Source organism: Leucoraja erinacea, chromosome 24 (assembly GCF_028641065.1).
Source record: "Leucoraja erinacea ecotype New England chromosome 24, Leri_hhj_1, whole genome shotgun sequence".
Classification (NCBI taxonomy): Eukaryota; Metazoa; Chordata; class Chondrichthyes; order Rajiformes; family Rajidae; genus Leucoraja; species Leucoraja erinaceus.
Window position 1 is genome coordinate 2,690,983 of NC_073400.1, and position 21,991 is coordinate 2,712,973.

The 21,991-nt window shown below is 45.7% G+C and overlaps 1 protein-coding gene and 1 long non-coding RNA gene across 4 annotated transcripts in view; one reads left to right on the forward strand and one right to left on the reverse strand.

Moving 5' to 3' along the window:
• tfeb (transcription factor EB) overlaps positions 1 to 21,991 on the reverse strand; it is a 119,241-nt gene that overhangs the window by 63,351 nt on the left and 33,899 nt on the right. The window contains exon 1 of one of the 3 annotated variants that reach the window (XM_055654374.1): positions 7,231 to 7,433. The exons of the other annotated variants lie outside the window; for them this stretch is intronic. The gene's annotated coding sequence lies outside the window, so the exon portion shown is untranslated. Of the gene's footprint in view, positions 1 to 7,230; positions 7,434 to 21,991 lie in introns of those variants that run through there. 3 annotated transcript variants of the gene reach the window in all.
• On the forward strand, positions 7,482 to 16,222 carry LOC129708567 (uncharacterized). Its single transcript, XR_008725369.1, has 3 exons — positions 7,482 to 7,751; positions 11,450 to 11,556; positions 12,977 to 16,222. It is a non-coding gene; the product is annotated as an uncharacterized LOC129708567 (long non-coding RNA).

Consider the following 21,991-nt stretch of genomic DNA (forward strand, 5'->3'; position numbering starts at 1 on the left):
AGTGAAGAAAGCAAATGGCATATTGGCCTTCATAACAAGAGGAGTTGAGTATAGGAGCAAAGAGGTCCTTCTGCAGTTGTACAGGGCCCTAGTGAGACCACACCTGGAGTATTGTGTGCAGTTTTGGTCCCCGAATTTGAGGAAGGATATTCTTGCTATTGAGGGAGTGCAGCATAGGTTCACAGGTTAATTCCCGGGATGGCGGGACTGTCATATGTTGATAGATTGGAGCAGCTGAGCTTACATACTCTGGAATTTAGAAGGATGAGAGGGGATCTTATTGAAACATATAAGGTTATTAAGGGTTTGGACACGCTAAAGGCAGGAAACATGTTCCCAATGTTGTGGGAGTCCAGAACCAGGGGCCACAGTTTAAGAATAAGGGGTAAGGCATTTAGAACGGAGATGAGGAAACACCTTTTCACACAGAGAATTGTGAGTTTGTGGAATTCTCTGCCTCAGAGGGCGGTGGAGGCCAGTTCTCTGGATACTTTCAAGAGAGATCTTGATAGGACTCTTAAAGATAGCGGAGTCAGGGGATATGGGGAGAAGGCAGGAAAGGGGTACTGATTGTGGATGATCAGCCATGATCACATTGAATGGCGGTGCTGTCTCGAAGGGCCGAATGGCCTACTCCTGCACCTATTTTATGTTTCTATGCAGCATGAACTTTCGATGGTGTCAATGTGTGATGATTTGGGACTGTACCCACAATTCCCTGCAATTCCGTGCAGTCAGGGATGGTGCTGTTCCCAAACCCTGCTGTGATACATCCTGATTAAAAAAAAAGTTTTGAAGTGGACCAACTGTGCGAGTTTGGTGATGTCCAGTTTAAAATCTACACTGTAGTAAGAAAGAATGCAAGGAATCCGCAGTTTTGTAATCTAGTGAAATATGGCCAAGAAGAAAACATAAGAGGCTTTCAGCACAGAGGGCAAGGGAGGACAGCGTAGGCTGCAGGACGTCATCTTCAGGCAGAGGGGCTCACTCCCAAACAGCCACACTGACCATGGTGGAATGGATAAACCAGAGAACATTTGCTAACAATAAGAAAATGGAACTTTGGGATAAAAGGTGTAAATTAATAAATATATTAACATGGTAAAAATAAATCAGCAGGATTAGGTTAGACAGTAAATACTCCCAAATAGTTCTAAACTAAAGATAGACACAAAAATGCTGCAGTAGATATAGATAGATAGATATAGATAGCCTTTTATTGTCATTCAGACCGAAGTCTGAACGAAATTGCAGCAGTCATACATATAATACAATACAATAAAACAACAATAAACACATATTAACATCCACCACAGTGAGTCCACCCAGCATCTCCTCACTGTGATGGAGGCAAAAGTCTTAGGTCTGCAGTCTCTTCCCTCCTCTTCTCCCTCTGCGCTGGGGCGATACCCCAGTAACTCAGCGGGACAGGCAGCATCTGTGGATAGGCGCTCTTCTGCAGAAGGGTCTCGACCCGAAACGTCACCCATTCCTTCTCTGTAGAGATGCTGCCTTTCCCACTAAGTTACTGCAACGTTTTGCTTCTATCTTCTGTGTAAAGCAGCATCTGCAGTTCCTTCCTACACAGTTCTAAACACTGACTACTGTAGTTTATGGCCCATTGGGTTCATGCAACAGTTCCTCTTTTCAAAATCAGTGGAGCTTATTTTTTTTAGCTCACAATAGACAAGAGAGGAAGCTGTGTTGCAGAGATAAGCTGCATGGTCAGCTAGGTAGCTGAGAAATCAATCTTTGTAAACTAAAACAGTGGCAGGTGCACGTGCACCTGAATAAGAAAACAGCACGCTCCGAGGACAATTAGTCCGACTCACTGCATACAGAAACAAACCTTCTGAATCCTAAAACCATCAGATTTTGGATATGGATGGGGGAGAACTGCAGATGAAGTGTGCCTCCAACACATCACGGAGTCAGGAGAACAAGGAAAAAGGCATTGATCCCATTGCCAACCTTTCCAAATTTCTCAGCCGTAATCCTCAACGGGTCTTGGGGTTATAATTCTGATTTATCAATCACTGAGGTAAAAAGATGACCAAGGTTCTGGTTTTGTGAAACTCTGCTTGAAAGGCCAGGGTAAAATGTAAGTGTACAGTGTTGCAGTGGTTAGTGCTGTCTCACAACTTCCTGGTGCGTAGGAAGGAACTGCAGATGCAGGTTTACACCGAGAATAGACACAAAACGCTGGAGTAACTCAGCGTGGAAAGGCAGCATCTCTGGAGAGAAGGAATGGGTGACATTTCAGGTCGAGTCCCTTCTTATACAATACAATCAATCAATCAATCAGTTTTATTCGTCACATTGCACATAAAGTGCAAGTGAAATGAATTTGTCAGCAGCGGTACAATGATAAAGAACACACAATGCACAATAGACATTTAACACAAACATCCACCACAGCATTCATCACTGTGGGGGAAGGCACAAAATTTGGCCAGTCCTCCTCCATTTCCCCCCGTGGTCGGGACCAGAGTCAGTCCAGGATCGGCTCTTCCCCACCAGAGACCAGGGCTTTAGGTTGGTGTAGGCTGCAGGCCGGCGGTCGAAGATTTAAAGTCCCCACCGTAGCCAGAAGGACTGAAGGAAGGTCTTGACCTGAAACGTCACCTATTCCTTCTCTTCAGAGATGCTGCCTGTCCCGCTGAGTTACTCCAGCATTTTGCATCTTACGCCACAGCTGCCTAGGCTTGATCCTGGCCTAAGGTTCTGTATCTGCTGTGTTTACACAATTCTCTCTGTAAGAGCAAACTTCCTGTCACACAGATCTAGTTTCCTCCCGCCTCACAATATCACTGGCAGGAAAACCCCGACTGTAGATAAAAGGCAAAAGAGCTTAAAGGGAGTTAGTAGGCAGGTGAGGGGAAATAAGTTGCAAGGTTGAAGGAAAGTGAGACAGGGAAGGGGGCGGCTCTGCTGGGCACCAGTGGAGCATGGGTGAAGCTCAACAGACTTGGCACTGGAGTTGGGTGAAGATGGGGGCTCCGCCAGAGCCCAGCCTGTGAATGCGGAGCAGAACAACAGACAGCCAACCATGTCATCTCTGGGTGCCCGCTATACCACCCGCCAAATGGAGCTCATGGCCTGGCAGATATTGACGCAGAGACAACAACCTGGCTGCTCAACACCCGGCTTGATATCTAACTATCCCTTTGGTTTATGTTTCATTCGCAAGAAGGAGATGCCGGGCACTGGCAGAGACAAACGTCCCTGAACAGTAATCAATGCAGCCCTGCATATTCAACCACCCACGACACAATCGCTGCAATTCCCCCCCTAAATTGTAATGCCCTCCATCACTTTCCCCCTTTTCCAAGTGGGACAAATTCTGGTCACCTGCCCCCGAGTACTCCACATGTTGCCTGATGTCAAACATATCTGTTAATGCTCCTGAAAAGAGTTTGGTACAACGTTTTACGGGAGCTCTTGCACTGCAACATTGCATAGGCTAGATTTCTTCTCCTCAGAGCAAAGAAGACTGAGGGGAGAGCATTTTGAGGTACACAAAAAATATGAGGGGCATGAATTGAGTGGATGGTGAGATGTCTCCAAGATAAGGGGCTTGGGGGGACCTTATAACCCTGATGGCATTGTAATCTGTCATCGAGGTCTATGTCAGATGATTCTTTGAGGATGAACTCTCGGAACTCATCCAGCCCTAATGATATACTTGGCCTCGTGTTTCAACCTGCATGAACTAACTGGCTGAAGTTTTTGCGGGCATCTTCAACTTCATCTTCAATTAGTGAAGTCTGAGATTCTCACCTGCATTAAAATGGCATCAAATAATATGCCCAAAAAGAGGACCGTGACATGCCTCATCATCACCAGCCGGTGGCATTGATCATTGATGTCCATGATGATGTTCATAGCATTCCCTCCTCACCACTATAACTTGCCTACAGCTGCAATAGATCAGTAAGTGATGCAATCTCTTTGACTGTCCACTCTGCAGCGGACCACTTGTATAATCACAACACGTAAATCAGGTTATTGTTCATCGACTACAGCTCAACGTTCAACATCTTCAACATCAACAAATGTGTTATCAAACTCAGGCAACTGAGTCTATGCTCATCCCTATGCCATTGGATCCTTGACTTCCTCATCACAATCAGAACAAATTGGCAACATCACTCCCTCCTTGATAGCAATCAGCACAGGGGCACCTCAAGGTTGTGTACTGGGTCGCCTACTCTATGCACTCCAATTGTTTGGAACATAGAACATAGAACAGTACAGCACAGGAATGGGTCCTTCCGCTCCCAAATCTTTGTGTCCAACATGATGCCAAGTTAAACTGCTTTCATCTGCCTGTTTATGTGCCTTCTGTACACTTCCATGTGCCTATCTAAAATCCACAAACACCACTCTTGTGTCTGTTTCCACCACCACCCCTGGCAATGCATTCCAACCCCGCACCACCCTCTGTGTAAAAGACTTGCACATTTCCATTATGTTGTGTTGGACAATTCCACCATGGGAAAAAGGTTCTGACTGTCTACCCTATCTATGCCTCATCATTTCATATATTTCTATTAAGTCTCCCCGCAACCTCCAATGTTACGTAGAAAACAATCCAAGTCTATCCAACCTCTCCCTATAGCTGAAACCCACAGCATTCCGGTAAACCTCCTCTTCATGCTCTCCAAAGCCTCCACATCTTTCCTGTAAAGGGGCGACCAGAACTAAACTCAACACCCCAAATGCAGCCTGACCAAAGTCCTACAGAGCTGCATCATGACTTCTTGACTCTTACACTCAATGCCCTGAGCAATGAAGGCAAGCATATACCTTCTACACCACCCTATATATTTGTGCTGCCACACTATATACTTGAACTTTAAACTTGGACTCCAAGATCTCTCTGGACATCAACACTATTAAGTTGTCTTGCCATGAACAGTATATTTTCCCCCTAACATTCAACACCTCACACTTGCTGGGGTTAAACTCCATCTGCCATTTCTCTGCCCATTTCTGCAGCTGATTTATATCCCGCCGAACCTTCCGGTAGTCTACCTCACTGTTGGCTACTCCTCCAATTTTGGTGTCATCAGCAAACTTACTGAGTAACCAATCTGCATTTATGTCCATGTCATATATATATATATATATATATCACAAACAGCAGAGTTCCCAGCACAGATCACTGGGGAACTCCACTGGTCACAGACTTCCCGCCAGAATCTTTCTTCCCTCTGTCTTCAATGAATAAGGCAGTTCTAAATCCACACGACCAAGTCATCGTGAATCCGGTACATCTTAATCTTATGGATCAGCCTCCCATGGGGTATCTTGTCGTAAGCCTTACTGAAACCCAAGTAGACAACATCCTCCACCCTACCTTCATCATCCTTTGTCACCTCAAAAAAACTCAATCAAGTTAGTTGCCAATCAGGTAACCAGACACTGTTCCAATGTCAACATTAAATTTGCAGATGATACTGCCGTTGTGGACAAATAACAGGGAGACAGAGTCCGTGTACAGCAAGGAGAGTGAAAACCTCATTGAATGCTGCCAGAACAACAACCTTGCACTCAACATCAGCAAGATCAAGGCAAATGTTGGAAGCAATGTAAAACGAGCTCTATATCTTACCAGAGCAGTACCTGCAACATAAAGGTACATCAGAAGAGTTCATAAATGCAGAGCTTCATGTTAAATGTTTGCCAGTGAAAGAGTTTGCACCACATTCCAGACTGTGCACAAAGAGCATCTTAAACCAAAAGCAACCACAACATTTTATTCCGCTAATCCCTATTACACTAATGCAGCAAATTGCATCTTTCCTGCCTTGGCCAATTATTCCGTCAGCAAGATTTATCTCAACACTGGGGGAAGAAAGGTTCTCAGTCTTAACTTCAGAACGTTGCAAAACACGGTTCATATCAATTATTTTGTCTTATTCTGGCATATAGTAATTAATTGGATCCAAGAAAAGATAATGATCAACTTGCTCATGGCTACCTCTCCCAAAATAAAGCGACACTCATAAAGCCATAGCATCTCTAGATCTAATTCCCAAGGTGTGCAAACTAGCATGATGTTAGAGAGTTAACTGACTGATAACATCCCAGTGTGAATGGTCCTCCATGCCATTCTTAAGTGGGTGATCTTTATGAGTCCGTCGAGCCTGGGTTACTCAATCAGCTAGACACAAATTCTGGAGTAACGCAGCGAGACTCTGGAGAGAAGGAACGGGTGACGTTTCGGGTCGAGACCCTTCTTCAGACCCTGCATCTGCAGTTCCATCCGACACATTACTCAATCAGCTGTTCAACTGAACCACCAAGTTCCTTCATCCAACATCCATAGAACCAGCTAGGGCTGGAAGAGTTGCAAGAACATCTCCAGAGTTTATATGCTGTGGATAGAAGCCCCAGTCCACACACATGTTGCTGGAAAACAATCCTGTGTACAGATGAGCATTGGTCCACAGGACTCAGTGGGCCAAGGGGCCTGTTGTTTCCATGCTGTCACTCCTCCAAACTAAAAGTAAAAACTGAAACTATATTTTATAGGGAGTGCCACATTGTAGAAATTACAGTCAGTGTGTGTCAGGTCGAAGCAGACTGTCCCATTGCAGGACGTTAAAGTAAAATAACAGAGCTCCCGCCCTCTGTGTCTTGGCCCTGACCCATTCCTCATATTTATTATGTAAAAAATATGTGTGTTATGATTGTGTTTATAATTTGTTTGGTTGTTTTGTTGTTTGTCTTTTGCACAAAAGTCCGCGAGCATTTGCCACTTTCATTTCACTGCACATCTCGTATGTGTATGTGACAAATAAACTTGACTTGACTTGACTGACCCATTCCTCAAAAGACATCACAAAACTTGACCCGTTGCTCGTTACCAGATAGTTGTCTGTGGGAACTTGCCATTCAACACCATTGTTCCTGCGTTACCGCAGTGATTACATTTCATAACCGCTCGTCAAAAACTGAACCTGTTGAACCTCTAACGTCAAACGTGTTTCTCTTGCCATAGCTGCTGCTGCCTGCCCTGCTGAAGGTTTCTGGTTTTATCACATTTCAGCAGCATTGGCTCCTAAGCGCTTTATGATTGAGCGATTCTAAAAGTGACATTACAAATTGAAGCTTGTTCTTCCCCAATGAGAAGAGCGGCTCCCACATACACACACACACACACAGTGCAGCTTTGCATTCGCAAATAAATAGAAGCCGGTTTAAAAGACTTGAAACAATTACCTCCTTTATGCTGCAGACCTGACGCTTCAGTGCTGCACTCCTGTCGACGTTCCTCCTTCATATAAATCAGACTTTCTGAAATCTCCCGAAGACTGCAAAAGAAAGGTTTGGTGGGGATAATTCACGGAGCCGGGGGAGAAGAGGTCCGCCTGCTGCCTCCACTCTGGATCGTTCCCATAAACTGCGCAGCTGACACACTCAGCAAGGTCAACAAAAGTTATGATATTGCTCAGGACCTTCCCACTTCTTGAAAATGCCTCAACAAGAACAGGCAACGCTCTGCCGCACAATAAAGGAAGCCCAAGCTCGCAGTTAACTCATCGTGTGCCGGGGTAGACGGCTGTACTCCTTCACACAAATCCTGTGGCCACTTGGCTCGTTTGGGTGAAGTGCTTGAGAAGGTGGAGTCAGTGGAAACCACAGCTGGCATGTTCTGCCTATCAAGCCACATGCTGAGTGTTTTGAAGGCGGCAGGACCCAAGGAACGACCATGACATGGCTGCCAGGACAGAGTTATTATGGTACATCACAGGATTCTTTTAGGCTTTTTAAGAATCTATTTTTATCCTGAACTGTATTTACTATGTAGACCGACTGATGTCAACGCTGACCTGGTGAAACTGCATAATGAAGAAAGCAGACACTGTTTGCTGAGATTCATAGCACACTCGATTCAAAAACAATCTTCCATTTATTCATCGTTCCTGGTGGTTTTGGAATAAGTTCACTTCCAGTTCAATCCATGCCTTAATGCCACATGATCCGAACTTTGTGATCTCGTGTTGAGGCCGAACAAATTCAGCAAGCATCCTTACCCATCTTGTAAAGTTTTATGTCCTTCTAAGACTAAAGACGAGAGGCTCAGCTCAACACCTTTGCTGCGTGGTGCAATGTAATTGTAGCTCCTCTGACTGTGCCGCTCACTGCCAGTGCAATGCCCCCCTGTTTCAGACTCCCAAAAAGCAACGGCCTTTTAGGATTAGAGGTAGGAAACGTCACCCATTCCTTCTAAGGTAGACAAAAGTGCTGGAGTAACTCAGCGGATGCAGTGCTGCACCCGCTGAGTTTCTCCAGCACTTTCGTCTACCTTCGATTTTCCAGCATCTGCAGTTCCTTCTTAAACCCATTCCTTCTCTCCAGAGATGCTGCCAGTCCCGCTGAGTTACTCCATTTTTTGTGTGTCTATCTTCCTTGTAACCAACATCTGCAGTTCCTTCCTACACATTATTTTGCTATTGGCTTTTTGAGCAGTTCAGTTTAGTTTATTGTCACGTGTACCGAGGTACAGTGAAAAGCTTTTTTGTTGCATGCTATCCAGTCAGCAGAAAGACAATACACGATTACAATCGAGCCATTTACAGTGTATAGATACATGATAACGTTTAGTGCAAGGTAAAGCCAGCAAAGTCTGATCAAGGATAGTCTGAGGGTCACCAAAGAGGTAGTTAGTAGTTCAGCACAGCTCTCTGGTTAGAGCTGGATAGACTTGGCTTGTACTCGCTAGAATTTAGGGGGGATTGAGGGGGGATCTTATAGAAACTTATAAAATTCTTAAGGGGTTCGACAGGCTAGATGCAGGAAGTTTGTTCCCGATGTTGGGGACGTCCAGAACAAGGGGTCACAGTTTAAGGATAAGAGGGAAGTCTTTTAGGACCGAGATGAGAAAAACATTTTTCACACAGAGAGTGGTGAATCTGTGGAATTCTCTGCCACAGTAGGTAGTTGAGGCCAGTTCATTGGCTATATTTAAGAGGGAGTTAGATGTGGCCCTTGTGGATAAAGGGATCAGGGGGTATGGAGAGAAGGCAGGTACAGGATACTGAGTTGGATGATCAGCCATGATCATATTAAATTGCGGTGCAGGATCGAAGGGCCGAATGGCCTACTCCTGCACCTACTTTCTATGTTTCTATGGTTCTATGGAGGGATGATTCAGTTGCCTCATTATAGTGGTGCTCGCAGTGGCACACTCCCTTGGCATCTTCAACCAAGCTAGGAGCACTACATCAGAAATGTGTAGGACCGAACTGCAAATATTGGTTCACGCTGAAGATAGTCCCAAAAAGCTGGAGTAACTCAGTGGGACAGGCAGCATCTTTGGAGAGAAGGAATGGGCGATGTTACGGGATTGAAGGGTCTTGACCCGATATGTCACCCATTCCTTCTATCCATGGATGCTGCCTGTTCCGCTGAGTTACTCCATTAGAAATGCTCCTTTAACAGTGTGGTAATCGCTCATCATTGTCTGGGAAGTGTGAGCCCACATTTCACGCTCAAGCCTTTGTTGCTTGGTCTAAATGCACACACAGCCTCCTGACCCCGATGTGAGAACGCTGCCACACGTCAGATCTGCTTTATAATCATGAATTTCTGATTAACTTGACGGAAATTGTTTCCCAAAAAAGCTATCTTTAGGATTAAACAATGATTTTTAAAAAATAACTATGACATAGCAATATAAATCTAGGGTGGGAAACTCCCCCACGTTAATAGGTGAAGGAAGAAGCTTCAGGCATTTCCAGTCATCTATTTTGAGGTTTTATTTCCTATTTTCCAAAATCTAAAATCTGCTGATGACTTTAAAAAAAAGCTACGTATCATCATCCCACAGAATGAGTCAGTGCCATTTCGACCTTCACAAAAACTCGTGTCCACATTCAGTCAGCCAAGGGAGCGAGCTAAAGACAAGGAGTAATCGGTTTAATAAGGAATCCAGAAGCAGCAAGACATAAGGTCTACAAGATAGACACAAAAAGCTGGAGTAACTCAGTGGGTCAGACAGCATCTCTGGAGAAAGGGAATGAATGCGTGGTGTTTCAGTTCAGTTCAGTTTAGTTTAGTTTGTTGTCACGTGTACCGAGGTACAGTGAAAAGCTTTTTTTGCATGCTGTCCAGTCAGCAGTAAGACAATACATGATTACAATCGATCCAGTTACAGAGTATAGATGCATGATAAGGGAGTAACGTTTAGTGCAAGGTAAAGCCAGCAAAATCCAATGAAGGATAGTCCAAGGGTCACCAAAGAGGTGGATAGTAGTTCAGCACTGCTCTCTAGTGCAGGTCAAGGCCCTTCTTCAGATATAGAAACATAGAAAATAGGTGCAGGAGGAGGCCATTCGGCCCGTCGAGCCAGCACCGAAATTCATTAAGATCATGGCTGATCGTCCCCTATCAATAACCCATGCCTGCCTTCTCCCCATATCCCTTGACTCCACTAGCCCCTAACCCACAGATATGAAACGCCACATATTCCTTCTGAATTCCCATAATATTTGGGTCTGAAGAAGGGTCTCGACCTGAAAGGTCACCTATACATTCTTTCCAGAGATGCTGCCTGTCCTACTGAGTTACTCCAGTTTTTTGTGTCTATCTTGGGTTTAAACCAGCATCTGCAGTTCCATCCACACAAACGATCCACAAGCCTCCTCTTCCATCGTAACAATCATGGAATTTACTGGAGTGCCACTTTCCCTCTCCAAGCACGTCATGTCTGAAACCCACCCCCATCTGAGTCTTAGACGTGTACAGCAATAGAACATCTGCAGCCCTCAGGTGTTTTCAATTCTAAAGATTCATTATTCAAGGAAAATTTGATTTTCTGCAACTCTAGTCTTAAATAGCCGCCTTCTTATCCTAACCAGAACCTCCAGGTCTAGGAAGTGATTATAATTGAACCATAAGCAAACTCATTCATCTCTGCAACAGCTTCAATGAATCACATGCTTGCCAGCAGTTGGTAGCCCAATGGTAGCTCGGGAAAGTGTACTGCAATCCTTTGCTAAAAAGGACCCTGCTGGATTCAGATCAAGTTAACAATTCTAGATTACATTCATACTGTATTGTTCTTTAGTTTAGAGATACAGCACAGACACACGCCCATCAACCTACAAACATGTATGGCTTTGAAGTGTGGGAGGAAACGTGGCCGTACAGACAACACACACATGGGGAGAACGTAAAAACTCCATATAGACAGCACCCGTAGTCAGGATTGAACCCGGGTCTCTGTCGCTGTAAGGCAGAAACTCTACCGCTGCGCCACCATGACGCCCTTGGATGAGGGTATCAAATGTAATATTTCCAATGAAGAATTTTTAACTCCACAGTCATAGGGCACAGAAATAGGCCCTTCGGCCCACCATGACTGTGCCATCCAAGAGGTACTAGTTATTTGACCTGCTGACACATTCCAGCATTTTTTTTCCTGTTTTTATTTCAGATTTCCAGCACCTGGAGCTATTAGATTTAAGTAATGTTTCTAAACCTGCAGGCAAGATGCAAGTGAGCATTGAGGGGAGGATGCAAGGAAGTTTCAAAGTCTTTGAGGTGAGTTGAATGAGGAGCATTGAAATCCATGGCAGACACAGGCAGCATTGATATGTGGGAACTCATCTACCAACGGAAAAAGCAGGGAGGCCGAGACTGATTTAACCAATGATGTGTGCAGGAAGGAACTGCAGATGCTGGTTTAAACCGAAGATAGACACAAAATGCTGGAGTAACTCAGCGGGACAGGCAGCATCTCTGGAGAGAAGGAATGGGTGACGTTTTGGGTCGAGACCCTTCTTCAGACTGATGACAGGGGAGATGGAGATACATAGATCATTGTTGGCTGGGAGAAGGTAACCACAAAGTAAACGGAGATAAAATGGAGATGGAGACAGTCAGACTGGTCGGAGAACTGGAAAGTGGGAGGGATGGAGAGAGAGGGAAAGCAAGCTTTACTTGAAGTTAGAGAAGTCAATATTCAAACCGCTGGGGTGTAAGAAACATGAGGTGCTGTTCCAACCGATGATGTATTGGCACATGCTGATGTTCATAAGGACCAAGTTGCCCTTAGACAATAGACAAAAGGTGCAGGAGTAGGCCATTCAGCCCTCCGAGCCAATTTTAACTCCTGATTCAACTTGCACCCTATGTCCAGGCTACTGTTTGGGGGCCTGTAGGTAAGTCCCATTAGGGTCTTTTTACCCTAACAATTCCTTAGTCCTATCCATACTGACTCCACATCTCCTGTTTCAATGTCACCCCTTGCAAGGGACTGAATCTCATTCCTCACCAACAGAGCTACCCTACCCCCTCTGCACACCTGTCTGGCTTTTCGATACGAGGTATACCCTTGAATATTCAGTTCCCAGCCCTGGCCCTCTTGCAGCCATGTCTCTGTAATTCCCACAACATCATACTTGCCAATTTCTAACTGAGCCTCAAGCTCGTCCACTGTAATTTCTTATACTTCGCGCATTCATATACAGCACTATGCCCTCCGTATTCACGTCCCCCCCTCGCACCGCTCGCAATTGGCCCTGACCTTACTCTTTTATCCCTTCTCGAACATTCCTTCCCATTAATTCGGGAATCTGTTGTAATTTTTCCTGTACTCACTTCCCCTTCAACTCCATCTTTATATTCCCAATTTGTCAATCCCTCCTTCCCACTATTTAGTTTAAACCCACACGTGTAGCCCGAGCAAACCTGCCTGCCAGAATGTCGGTCCCCCTCCAGTTATGGTGTAACCTGTCCCTTTTGTACAGGTCACCCCTACCCCAGAAGAGATCCCAGTGGTCTATAAATCTAAATCCTTGCTCCCTGTCCCAGTCTCTCTGCTTCCTTAAAATTAGTTACATTTCCAGCTTTGTACAGTTTTAAGGTAAAGTCATTGATCTCTGAAGTTAACCAGTTCAAACTCTTCAGGGATGCTGTGTATCGCGCTGAGTATTGTCAGCACTTTCCGTTTTGATTTCAGGTTTTCTCATCGATTTGCAAGACCGGCGATTCCTTGACATCACTGGTCACCGCGGGGAAAACAATGGCAACATTCTAGAATTGCTGCGGTCCGCCAATCATTCTTTACGGGATTTCTGAAGCAACCAAATGACATGTTCAGCAACTTTGGAGGGAAGTGAATGGTCCAGGGCAGCAGAGTCACATGGAGCCCAAGTCGATACAATGAGTATTACATTGTCATCCTTCAGCATGCTGCTTGCCAAGTTCCATCTTTATGTCAAACCAAAATCGTGCTGGTAAATAACAGTAATGGGAAAACAACAATCCTTCTCCTTCCCTCAATGCAAACTCTAACCACTGACAACTGACACTGACAATGTATTGTGATGACAGACAACCCATGAGAGGAGTTGACTGGGAGTCTACCTGAGTCCCGGTGCGGACACCCGGCTGGCGAACTGTCAGGAGCTGGAGATGAAAGTCGCCACGCGGCTGGGGCACTGGGCGGGTCCCCCCGTCAGAGTGCTTTCCTACAGGGTGTAAGACTGTCAATGTTTGTTTTTATTTATCAATTTTTTTCCTTCTAAACTTATTTGGCAGAGTGGAGAATGTCAGTTTTTCTGCCTATGTAATGTGTAGCAAGATATAACCTCCATCCAAGTCTGAGGATTACTCACTTGTTGCAAGTTCAAACCAATATAGCAACTAAAACAACTGGTTGATTTCCATTTTTTGTTGTAAATTTTTATGTAAACTTTCCTGCAGGTTTTTAACCGACTCGTGGCCTCCATGCTTTTGTACAGATTAGCCACATTGGTCCCATCGGCCATCTTTGCTGGGATCATTTTTTAATAATTGAATAATTCTTTTGAGGAATTGAGGAGTTCCTGGCACACAGAAGCAGACTTTATGGTCATTGGTCATGAAAAGGCTGAGGAGCAGCTGTGAGACAACATCCAGGCTGCACAAATAACAGCAGCAGTCAATATGGGACGGAGAAAGAAGTGTAATGAAGTATATCTCAATGGCAAGGTGAAGCCTGTCGAATACAACGCAAGACAGAATGTTATGAGGATTTATCAGCCAGGTACCTCAAATATTCTGGACTCCATTCTGTAGTGGATAAAGCAAGCCCCTCAGTGTGCAAGGTTGTATTGCAGGGACGGTATTATGTGAATCAAGGGAATCAAGTGAAAGAGGGATGGTATCGTGTGAATCAATTAAAATCATTCATTGATGTTAATCCTATAGAGTAATCACCAGTACCACATCCTGCTGGGTGCTGCCTGTGAGACATTGTCCGCATCTGCCGTCCATTCACCACGGCCACACGTACCCCAAGTGGAACAAACTAGGGAGAATGGCCACACATCCCCATCACACAAGCTGCCCACAGAAGGCAATGTGCAAGAAGTATTAGAATATTGTCTCATTAGCCCATTCCAAGAACTGTAAATACAAGCAGAAAGTGCTCTTGCTTTACAGATAAATGATGTTGTGGTGATAACACATGGGATGCTGGTCAGGGGCGGAACAGCTTGATGTCGGACTGATATATAATTTAACCCAGGTGTTGCGTCTCGGAGGCAGAACCATTCTGGCCTACTCTGGTGCAGATACACTATGTGGCAAATGCACTAATGAAGACACAATCCAACGTGTGAAAAATCGAAAGTTAGGTCAGCGATGGTGGAGAGAAGGTTGGAATCACAATTGTAGGATCACATTGTGGACAGGGAAACACCAATATAGCTGTTGTTTCCTTTATCGGGTACTTCTGGCCCTGGCATAATGGGCCTGCCCATGGTACAGAAAATGGTATGGGGTATGCAGAGCTACCATGAAGACTGGGACACCCAATAGGCAAGTGGATGGCTGTTTTATGTTTCCCCTCTCAACCCCAGCTGAACCTTCAGCCATCCCACCTGCCTCTTCAATCACCCCTGCTAACCTCAAAATATGTCCCAATACAAAAGATGGACCACAACATAGGTTGATCTTGAAAGGAGCAGGTAAAGTCCTATACGACAACATACATCACAAACTGGTACCCACTGTGTTGGATATCACAGGTAGACAGTTACCTGAATGACTGGTGTCCAATTCCAATCCGAGATATATATATATATTCCAATGATACAAACATTGCTTGAGCAAGAAGTGGGGAAGAACAAAAAGAGGGAGCTTAAAGCTAAGGCCCATATGAGGAGAGGTATAATTAATGATGTAGGCACAGTCTACAGTGCTGGAATGTCCACTGTCAATGCCCTTGATCTGGAAAATCAAGATGAGAGACTTAACTCAGCAAGTCAAACAAGTTCTGGCAAGGGTGAAAGTCCTGGACAGCCATGCAATAAATAATGAATGCATAACTGGACCGTGTGTAGTGTCGATGGGAGTTGGATGCAAGAACAACTGAGAGAAAATCTTGCGCAGGTTGGCCAGGAAAGAGTGCCAGTGAATAGGCTTGTATTCACTGGAATTTAGGATGAGAGGGGATCTTATAGAATCATAATATTATTAAGGGATTGGACATGATAGATGCAGGAAAAATGGTTCCGATATTAGAAGAGTCCAGAACAGGGGCCACAGTTTAAGAATAAGGGGTAGGCCATTCAGAATCGAGATGATGAAAAACCTTTTCACCCAGAGAGTTGTGAATTTGTGGAATTCTCTGCCTCAGAAGGCAGTGGATGCATTCAGTACAGAGTTAGAGAGAGCTCTTAGGACAAGCGGAATCAAGGGATATGGGGAGAAGGCAGGAACGGGGTCCTGATTGTGGATGATCAGCCATGAACACATTGCATGGTGGTGCTGGCTCGTAGACGCCCGGCCGATTCCGAGTTATGCGGGGGGGGGGGGGGTTTATGTAACTCACAGTTTCTGCGCATTGAAAACTCTGCGCAGCTGGCCGCGATGAGCACAGAGGCACTCGTGACGTCATCCAGCTTGCTTCAGCTCGTTAACTTCAAAAAAGATCGCAGATTGGTGAACAATTTCCGTAAAAAATCGGGAAATAAAGAATCCAATTTTCACATGAGGCAATTTTCGACATCATGAGGTAAATCTCTACCAGAATATGTAAAAATTTCACCATTAGCGCGTCGGGTTTTCTAGAAGATGTGATTCACAAGCAAACAAATAAACATCCAAGATCAGAGTTTTATAATAATACTCGCCTAAGTGGGACCCGTTGGGAGGGCTGGTCCCTCAACGCAATATTTCACCTCTCCACCAATTCCAATATTGGTGGCCAGTGGGGGGGCTTTCTGGAGCACTAATATGGGTGTTGTGGGCCAAAAGGCCTGCTTTCCAGAGGGCTAGTATGGACATTGTGGGTCGGATGGATTCTTGGACTGGCAGCTCAGTCACTCAGGGCTGGTGGGCTGGCAGCTCAGTCACTCAGGGCTGGTGGGCTGGCAGTTCACTCACGGCTATTCCTTGAAATTCCATTTCAAGCAGAGTGCAGGCCACCAAATTTCCAAACAACTCATTGCATTATCATTAAGGGCTAACAAATCATTTATTGCAAGTATATTGCAGGCTCACAGTTCAGTTGATTCACAGCTTAGAATCACAGTTGTGGACTATCCCTCGCGATCTTCCAGGGTAACTGACTCACGTCCAGGCATCCGGGGTTCTATAGTCCTGCCCCTCCCCCTACCTTAATCGTGGTGATTGACAGGCGAGAGGACCAATCAGCTGATCTCAAGATTTATTTAATACTCATTACTTTTACATTATTCATCGATCGGAAAAATCCTCAGGGCTGCCTCAGCGAAGGAGGACTGTGAGTAAGTTGGCCAAAAATTATAGCGATATATGGTAGCGTTTTTTCTAAAATCAATATACAGCGCAGACAGGAAGTGGTCAAGATGAGACTTTCCGTTATATAGATAGATATACATATCCATATACATACACACACACACACACACACACACACACACACACACACACACACACACACACACACACACACACACACACACACACACACACACAAGGGTCATAATTCATACAGGACATGTGTCATGCATCATACAGGGCACTGATCATACGTCATACTAGACATGGGTCATACTTCATACATGATACAGGTTAAAAACAGGCCATTGATCATGAAACAGGGTATTGATCATGAAACAGGCCATTGATCATGAAACAGGGTATTGATCATGAAACAGGGTATTGATCATACTTCAAAAGCACTTTGACCTGTAGGATTATGGTGTTCATTTGAGAAGCCAGAATCAGCTTTATTGCCCATCATGACTGGTGCAGACTGAATGGGCCAAATGGTCACTGACTATATGACACGTGTTCTATTATTTTTTGATACTCACACCTGCTCCACCCAATTACAGAGTTCACGTGTTGTTCTTTCACAGTGGCCATTTATCCTCTTGACATTATTCCAGCTTTCAGGGAGATAATACTAATGCCCCGCTCCACATTTCCCAGTCTCTCTGCTTCCTTAAAATTAGTTACATTTCCAGCTTTGTACAGTTTTAAGGTGAAGTCATTGATCTCTGAAGTTCAATGACCAGTTCAAACTCTTCAGGGATGCTGTGTACCGCGCTGAGTATTGTCGGCACTTTCCCTTTTGATTTCAGGTTTTCTCATCGATTTGCAAGACCGGCGATTCTTTGACATCACTGGTCACCGCGGGGAAAACAATGGCATCATTCTAGAATTGCTGCGGTCCGCCAGTCATTCTTTACGGGATTTCTGAAGCAACCAAATGACATGTTCAGCAACTTTAGAGGGAAGTGAATGGTCCAGGGCAGCAGAGTCACATGGAGCCCAAGTCGATACAATGAGTATTACATCGTTGTCCTTCAGCATGCGGCTTAACCAAGTTCCATCTTTATGACAAACCAAAATCTTGCTGGTAAATAACAGCAATGGGAAAACAACAATCCTTCCCTTCCCTCACTGCAAACTCTAACCACTGACAACTGGCACGAATGAGATGCAGAGAGAATGATTAGTAGGGGCAGGCTAGCAATGGCTACAGAGGGGGAGCGTGAGGGAGAAGGGTGCAGGGGAGGGGAGGGCGAGAGAGGGGGCAGGTATAGGTGGTGAAAGGGCAGGCACAGCGAATGGCAACAGAGGCGGATGGGTGGAGCGTGAGACGGGGTGGGTGCAGGATATGTGTGAGAGGGCAATGGGTACAGGTGGAGTGAGAGAGGGGATGATTATGGCAGGGGGAGAGAGGGGGCTCAGGGACGGAGGGGGGGGGGTGAGTGGGGGGGTGGGCATGGGAGGGTTGGGGAGTTACAGGATGGGCGAGAGGGGAACCAGCAGACAACACTAGATACCACGAGTCCACAGGAATGTTCCCCTAGACACATTCTCGTGCCCTGCCCCTTTATGATTTCACCCTGGGAAACCATCGCAAGAACTAATTCCATGTCTTCACTGAGAGTCATCGTACTTGACACATTGAAAGGAACGGGAGACATAGAGCCATATAAACAGAGAGATGTGAAACCAAGACTGGAATAGACGAATAGTAAATTAGATGGAGCGAAGAGGGGACACCGGTGATGAAGAGATGAAAGAATAATCATGCCTACAAAAAGAAAAATGTCCCAGCACCGAGCCTTGCGGCACCCCACTAGTCACTGCCTGCCATTCTGAAAGGGACCCGTTAATCCCTACTCTTTGTTTCCTGTCTGCCAACCACTTCTCTATCCATGTCAGCACTCCACCCCCAATACCATGTGTCCTAATTTTGCCCACTAATCTCCTATGTGGGGCCTTTTCAAATGCTTTCTGGAAGTCCAGAGCATAAAGGATAAAAAGGGGCAAAAGGTACAAAATCCAGGGAGAGGCAACCCAGAGGGACTGTTGCTGAGAAGGACAGGTGGGTCTGAGGAAAAACTGATGCATGAGTAAAGACGGAGAGAGAAGGAAGAAACAAGAGTTCAGAATGAAGGAAATGAGAAATAGAGTTGTCGAGGAGGAAAAGGCCAGAGAGAAGGACAACGGGAGGCAGTGAGAAATGAGACATGAAGAATGAATATGTAGGTAGGATGCCGGTTTAAACCGAAGATAGACACCAAAAGCTGGAGAAACTCAGCGGGACAGAGAGCATCTCTGGAGATAAGGAATAGGTGACGTTTCAGGTTTCAGACCTGAAGACCTTCAGACGTCCCATAAGATTCGGATCTGAAGAAGGGTCTCGACCCAAAGAGTCACCTATTCCTTTTCTCGAGATGCTGCCTGTCCCGCTGAGTTATTCCAGCTTTTTGTGTCTATCTTTGCTGTAAACCAGCATCTGCAGTTCCTTCCACACAAAAGATCCACAAGCCTCCTCTTCCATCGATGACAATCATGGAATTTACTGTAGTGCCACTTTCCCCCTCCAAGCACGTCATGTCTGAAACCCACCCCATCTGAGTCTTAGAAGTGTACAGCAATAGAACATCTGCAGCCCTCTGGTGCTTACAATTCTAAAGATTCATTATTCAAGTAAAAAATTATGTTCTGCATCTCAGTCTTAAATAGCCGCCTTCTTATCCTGACCAGAACCTCCAGATCGAGGAAGTGATTACAATCGAACCATATCAGAAGGGTCTCGACCCGAGATGCCATGAAGAGTGAGGGCCAGCCACTGTGTTGCTGCACTGTGTGAGAATGGTGAGCCTGTGTGTGTGTCATGCTCCGACCCTGCTGCTTCACCTTGGCGTATTCCCATCCCAGCACCAGGCCGTGTCTCTCGCAGAGACGGTGCACGGGAACAGAGAAAGACATGTTTAAAAATAATCTTGAGACTCCTCACGGATTCATTGGGCCGGGAGAGGGAAGATATTCGCCTCCAGTTGTAATCTGCCTCTATTTTTTCCTGCCAATACCGAGAGACTCTAGGACCATTTACAAGTTATCTAGAAGTGAGTGTCGGTGAGCGGACACATCAGCGGGAAGTCAGTGGGAGTGTCGGCAGGCCGCACATTAACTGGAAATGCTTTCTCACAAAGCAGCAGTCAAAGCAGCCACCGCCTGAATGCTGCTCTTTGCTGTAGACTAAAGGGGTCCTTGATGAATTCACATCTGCAGCTGTCCGTGGGACAATGGGGTCAACTCGTTCCCGCTCAAAGTGGTGCCCAGCTCCGCACTGCCAAAGACCATGGGGCACAATGCGGGGATCAGTGCTTCAGTGCTACCCGATCAGACACTCAGCAAACATGACACCCACTGCAGCTGACAGTCTCACACGCTGGCAGTGGAGCCAGCTCACTGTTTGAAATTATCTTTGTGCCAACTCAGTTCAGGCACAAAATACATTCAACACACGACAGACACATTGGCCAGTTGATTCCAAGCAGTGCCGTCTCTAAGTTGCAGAGGGTGCACCTCTCCACAGGGGACTGTTCTAGAGGGCGCACCTCTCCACAGGGAATGTTCTAGAGGGTGCACTTCTCCACAGGGACTTTTCTAGAGGGTGCATCTCCCCACAGGGACTGTTCTAAAGGGTGCACCTCCCCACAGGGAATGTTCTAGAGGGTGCACCTCTCCACAGGGACTGTTCTAGAGGGTGCACTTCTCCACAGGGACTTTTCTAGAGGGTGCATCTCTCCACAGGGAATGTTCTAGAGCGTGTGCCTCCCCAGAGGGAATGTTCTAGAGGGTGCATCTCTCTACAGGGGACTGTTCTAGAGGGTGCACCTCTCTCCAGTGAATGTTCTAGAGCATGCACCTCCCCACGGGGGACTGTTCTAGATGGCGCATCTCTCCACAGGGAATGTTCTAGAGCATGCACCTCTCTACGGGGAATGTTCTAGAGGGCGCATCTCTCCACAGGGAATGTTCTAGATGGTGCATCTCTCCACAGTGAATGTTCTAGAGGGTGCACCTCACTACGGGAAGTTGGCGTGGGGGGAGGGGGGCACTGTTCCAGGGTGCATGAGATTTAGAATGTTTTGTCTTGTTCACTTGGTCCAATCCAAGCATTTGAATGTGATGAAAAGCTGAATGTAAAACAGCCACAAACCCATGCAGACACAGTGCTTTCAAATTCAATCATTTGGAGAAAAGTGAGATTTTAGCATTAATCTATCTCATGAAGTGATGAGGTTGAACACTGAAAATGATCTGTAAACACCTCTTACCAAGACGGAATAGTCAGTCATATTATCGATAAATCTCCGTATCCTTTTATTCTGAATCTGTGCCCTCTGGTCCTAGACTCTCCCACTAGTGGAAACATCCTCTCCGCATTCACTCTATCCAGGCCTTTCTCTATTCGTTAAGTTTCAATGAGGTCCACCCTCATTCTTCTAAACTCCAGTGAGAAGAGGCCCAGAGCCATCAAACATTAATCTGCAAAGGCTCTGGAGGCCTAGTCATTGGGTCTTTTTAAAGCAGAGGTTGATAGGTTCTTGATTAGTTAGGATGTCAAAGGAAGGCAGGAGAATGGAGATGAGAAGGAAAGATAGATCAGGCATGATTGATGGTGGAGTGGTCTTTATGGGTCGAGTGGATTCATTGTGCTTCTATGTCGTTTGAACATAAAATTTCTCCAATGTGTCCAAACCCTCATCATCACTCCCAAGTGCCTGCTTCACTTCATGCTCTGATGAAAACCTGCTTTATTCAGAAGCAAGGCCAGGCGCACGAAAGCCAAGCCTGGTAACACTAATGTAGACATTTGCAGGTTGGCCACACACACACACACGCACACGCACACGCACACGCACACGCACACGCACACGCACACGCACACGCACACACACACACACACACACGGCTTGTGGAATTCCCCATTATTTGGTAATATCTTGACCAACTTCAGCCTTGTTGAAAAATATAAAATACTGCCCCCTGGTGGAGATTCCATTCATTGCAAAATAAACACAAGCCAAGTCGAAAGTACTTTCCCAGAGGCTGAAATATTTATGGGTGATGCTTTGAATTCAATGCTTGAGTGGATATCTGCCACACGCTGGTACATACAAGACCAGCCCCTCTGGGCAAAACCCTCAGTCACTGATCGGTGGGTGAGCACATGCAGGAAATCAGTCACCGG